We start from the raw sequence: 5,925 nt of genomic DNA on the forward strand, positions 1-5,925 counted from the left end.
TTTTGTGCCTTGAACATATAAATAGCAATTATACAAAGCGAGAGGAACTCAGCAGGTCAGGCAGCATCCACGGAGGCAGAAGGATGGTCAATGTTTCGGGTTGAGGTCCCGCATCAGAATTGTCGCGGGGTCTCAACCCAAAACGTCCATCATCCCTCTGCCTCCACGGATGCTGCCTGACCTGCTGCTTTCATTGTTTCCCCTCTCTTCTCCTCCGCCATCAGATATCTGAATGATCCACGAACCCATGAACACCACCTCATCATTCATTTTTTGCACCATTTATTGATTTTTGTAATTTATAGGTCTGCCGCAAAACAACAAATTTCATGACATATGTCAGTGGTAATAAACCTGATTCTGATTTATGCTCCAGATTCCAGCGTCTGCAGTCTCTTATGTCACCAATTAAACAGAGCTTTCGGCCTGGACTTTGTGACCTAATGGGGGCAAAGCTGTCAGTATTCATTAGAGAAACAAAGGACTGCAGATGCTGGAAACTAGACGAAAAACATGATGAAGCTGGAGGAACTCAGCAGGCCAGGCAGCATCCGTGGAGAAAAGCAGGCGGTCAACATTTCGGGTGAGGACCCTTCCTCAGGACTGAAGATAGGGAAAGGGGAAGCCCGATATATAGGAGGGAGAAGCAGAGCAGTGATAGGTGGACAAAGGAGGGGAGGTGGGGTGGGCACAGGGAGATGACAGGTAGATGCAGGTAAGAGATAGTGATAGGCAGGTGCGGGGAGGGGAGAGCATAAATGTTGAATTCTCCCACTTCAGTTAATCCCCACCCCTCTTCCCCACAAACTGCCCCCCCACCATACTTCTTCTCTTCTCTTCTTCCTTTTCCTAGCCCTTTTTTCCCCTCTCTCCTGACCTTTGACCTATTCCCCAGTGGATCTGCTCTCCCCTCCTCCCCCCCACCTGCCTATCACTACCTCTTACCTGTATCTACCTATCACCACCTTGTGCCCACCCCGCCTCCCCTCTTTTATCCACCTATCACTGCTCTGCTTTTCCCTCCTATATATCGGGCTTCCCCTTTTCCTATCTTCAGTCCTGAAGAAGGGTCCTGACCCGAAACATTGACCGCCTGCTTTTCTCCACGGATGCTGCTTGGCCTGTTGAGTTCCTCCAGCATCATTGTGTTTATCATGGCAGTATTCATGGTATTCTTAGAGTCATAGAGTACTACAGCACAAAGACCCTTCAGCCCATCTAGTCCATGCCGACCTGATCTTCTGCCTAGTCCCATCTCCCTACACCTGGATCATCTCCCTCCAGACTTCTCCCATCCATGCACCTATCCAAACCTCTCTTACATGTTACAATTGATCTCGCATCCGCCACTTCTGCTGGTAGCTCGCTCCACACTCGCACCACCCTCTGAGTGGTCATCATCACCCCACACAATACTGACAATAGCTACAGGATTTCAGCACATGTTTACCAAAACATTCCTGACTGAATTCTGTCAAAAAGCAGAGAGCAGATGCTTGAAATTAAACTAGAACATGCTGGAAATACTCAGCAAGTCAGGCAGCATCTGTGGAGAGAGAAACAGAGTTATCCTTTCCGGTCAATGAGTTTTCATTAGAACTAGAAAAAGTGAGAAAATGAAGAAGTTCTGAGTTGCAGAGACGGAGAAAGGGTGGAGAGGACTAAAGCGTCGAGATCGAGAGAAACAATGACACAAGTAATCCTGGTGCCAGCTGAGAGAGGGTGTAGGAGGGTTATTAATCACAGCTGCTCTGCCTGAGGAAGGTGTAAACAGAAGGAAATGAGAGAAGACTGAGGAGAGATTGATACATAAGTGATGTGCTTTTGCATTTTACCTTGTTGCTCAGAAAAGTGTGTCAGAATATATCAGAGTCATAAAGCACAGAGATAGTCCCTTCAGCCCAACAAGTCTACCCTGACCATCAAGCATCTGGTTACACTCATCCTACATTAGTCCAATTTTGTTCTCTCCACACTTGCATCAATTTCCCAGGATTCTAACACCACCTGCCCTCAATCTATAATGGCCACCAAACCGCATGTTGTTTTGACATATGGGAGGAAATCTGAGCCCCCAGGGAAACCCACCTGGTCACAGTAAGAACGTGTAAACTCCACACAGACAGCACCCAGGATATCAGGATGGAACCCAGTTCACTGGAGCTGTGAGGCAGCAGCTCCACTTGCTTTGCCACTGATGTCGGCTGTAATGATAAAGCCATCATCATGATTCTTTCTTTAAAATTTTCATTTTGACATCCTGTGTGGTGCACAATTGCATGGAAGTGCCCAGAGCAATTTGAAATGACCTAGAAATGATCAATGTTGCACTTCTCCATCTGAGTTAATTTTCAATTAAACAGCACTGAAATAAACCGTGCCACACAATCTAATTTCTTGATCTTATACCTTATCCCTTTTTTTCTGAGCAGTGTTGTAAAATACTTTTCCTTCTGGAGCAGGTATATGTACAAACTAGAAAAGCTGGGTTGGTTTTCCTATCAGCAGAGAAGATCAACAGAACATTAAGTAAAAGTGACCACAATTATAAATTGTTTCCAATGAGTAAATGGGAAACTTCCAAATGGGAGAAGGTCCAATAACCAGTGGACTTGAAGTTTAGTCAATTGGATGGGCTTTAGATCTGTCAGAAAGATGGGGAGGAATTTTAATGGAATCATTAACTGAAGATTTTTGCGGGAGGAATATGGACCATAGTTACTGGCATTCAGCTGATGAAACTGCAGTCAGTCCAAGACATTCAATCATCTTCTGTCAAAGATGAAAGTCCATGACACACTGACATATTCAGAAGGCTGAATCCAGACACCAGTAATGTGATATATGTGGTAAGTAATCCAAGATAATTTTCTTATCCAGCTACATCATGCAGGCTCCTGAGATCAACTTACTTAAGTTTGAGTATGATAAGGCTTTTCATGGGCTCACCTCAAGTGCCTATTTAAAAATATCAACTTAATTGTTCTTTTCAGTACTTTTTCAATCCCGAGCAATGTCCATTTACCAGTGTGGTTGTAATATCTCAAAAGGACCTGAAACAGAACTGTGCAAAATTCATAATCCCAAATAAGATCATGTTTATATTTTTCATTTATTTCTGCTCCACATTCTCCTGGTGACATTTCTGGACTGTCCACAAATGTATGACAAACCTGCTCCACAGATGGAACTCAGCATTTACATGGAGACCCATATATTTCATCAATGTAGAATTCTAATATAAAATAGAACATAAAGGACAAAGTTTCATATGCCGTTGAGAACACATTGAAAGTTGAGTGAAAAGGTCATTAGATCCCACTGGATTTTATATTTAATAAAATTTCCACTTGGTTGTTTATGAAGCATCCCAATCCAAATATATGGCTGGGATCTGGGTGCCATTTGAGACCCTGGATACTGAATATGTTTTGAGTAAAATGAGTCGGGAAATGCCAAGTGTTGCCACACGGATCCAGGAAAACATTCACCTACTGTGAGTCAAATTGTGAATGGTTTGTAAATAACTAACTTGAACTCTACCATGTCAAGTTATTGCACTTTGGTCCCACCGTTATGCAGTGGAGCAGCCAGCAATGGAATTCTTGATAGTCACCTTAACTTTCATGATTTTTTTAGTTTTCTATGTTTTCCTATTGAACTGTACTGCAACCTGCTAGTACCTGCCTTAGCCAGCAATACTTCCTTCAACGGGAGCCTCCAGGCATAATTCCTTGCATGCAGTGTATCTGTAAAATGCAGGTTCTGTATGCTTATCTCCTATGGATAATCTCCAGGGAGGGGGTTTGACACGGCACCAATGTTAAATGCCCTCAACAAGCAAATCTGCTCCTGTGGAATAAAACAGCATAAAGCAAGAGAGCAGGTGGCAAATGCAGGAGGAATGAGCAAACTACATCCTTCCTCCAGTTTTGAGGGGTTGACTAATCCAAATTTAATAATGTACAAACAACAAAGCCATGTTTTCAAGGACTTAGTTAAATAGATGAAGTATGGTGTCAGAAAACTTAATATGAGAATCATAATTGGCTTCTCTCTGATATTAGGATATCGTAGTTTAAAACCATTTTAAATTTCACATTGTACATCACAATTTACAGCATTAAGGGATTTGATAAATCCTATCACTAGGTGGCTCACTGAGATCACCAAAGATGAGGTAATAGTTATGACTGAGCCAGACCTTGCTGGGAAATGCCTGTGGTTCCATTCCGAAAAGTCAGTGCTTACCCTATATATGTGTCAGGAATTTTATTTCTACATGACTACTGAAATCCAGAATGTTTATAATTGTTTACAGTGTTAATATGATTACACATAATTTTTCTGTCAGTTTCAAACTTTGTAAAATAAATTTAATTTTTTTATAATTGTTTAGTTTATTTTTAATAAGCGCATTCAAAAGCATTCAATCCTTGACAATGTTGATGACTAGCAAAGTTCAGAGGCCTGGCTTTATACGTGGGTTTTTAAAGGTGAAAGTTTTAAGAGGCCACCTGACCTCTTGATAATAAATAGCACAAGGTTCTGCAGCCCTACAGCACTTTGACATCTCGGATCAGGACGGTTTTGATGAGCAAGCTGACATCAGCAGATCAAGAAAATATGCTATGTATTCAGCAAGGAAAGGGACATCTATTTCTGGCTTGTTAATAAATCATGGAACATTTAATTGCAAAATTTACTTTCAAAATCATGAAATCTCAATATCTTTCTAATTTTTTCACAAACAAAAATGACCCCTAAGTTAAGTGAATAAAGTTGTCTTACATTTTGGTATTCATATTGACTCTTATTGAGTTGCAGGTTTTAAGTTTCATTTTTGCAGGAAATTGCTAATGGTTTTGCAAAGTAAATCTCAACATGGGTGCCAATGTGTGTAATTTCTACTGATGAAGCAATGCATGGACTACTCACAGACTTTGCGTGGAGCCCAGTCTTGCTGGGATTTCTCAGCATTAGGCTAGAGTACTGGAACAGACCTGACAGAAGCTCTGAGGTCTCTTTGATTTCACTGAGAATTGTAGGGCAAATATTTGAGAAGCAAAGGTAAAGGGTGGGATGAAGAGGTACTCTTTAAAAGTTATTTTGTCTTTGTTTAATGTTCAATTATTTCCAACTGTTTTATATGTTTAAATGTGTCTTAAAATATACTTCTTATTTTATTGAATTCAGTTTTAATAGATTTCAAATGTTTGGTTTCAGAGCTGAAAGAGTCAGATACCCGTAGCTTTGCCATCTGTGGGGGTGGAATGTCCACATTTCACCACCTGAGGCCCAGTCACCATTCAGACATCATCACCAGGCTCTGAGGTGCAGAGGAGCGGTGAGGTTAGTTAGTCCAAGACACGTGGCCCAGTTTAATATGGGTTTGTGGTACTGATTCTGGGCAGCAAACCCAGTTCAGTGTGACACAGCCCATTCTGTTTGCTCTGTGCTTCTAAAATTTACTTGGCCTTTGGTACCAAACAATAACTAAGCAGGTTCTTCAGATGAGGCCATTATGAGTGGAGAAGAGAGGAGGGGCTTCTGCAGGGCCTGACCATATTCTAGGACTTTGTGGGATTCAAAGGAAGAAATTTGCAGGGGGCTCAGGCAAAGATTTTTGTATCTTTCTTAGCGAAGGGTGAGGTACCAGAAGACTGGAGGGGAGGGTGGCTACTTGTTGTGTCTTTATTTAAGGAGGATCAAAAGGGGGGATCCCTATGCTGGGAGTATACCCCAGGTCTTTGAAACTGCCAGAAGGGAGATAAGTGAGCAGATAATCACAGAAAAGTGTAAGAATAACAGGGCAATATTCAGCTTCCTCAATATTAATTTCAAGTGCCTTAGTGGGAAAGGATTAGCAAGGGTATTATTTTTAAAGTGCATCCAGCACAGCTTTTTGAGCCAGTACTTCTGTAT

Source organism: Pristis pectinata, chromosome 7 (assembly GCF_009764475.1).
Source record: "Pristis pectinata isolate sPriPec2 chromosome 7, sPriPec2.1.pri, whole genome shotgun sequence".
Taxonomy (NCBI): domain Eukaryota; kingdom Metazoa; phylum Chordata; class Chondrichthyes; order Rhinopristiformes; family Pristidae; genus Pristis; species Pristis pectinata.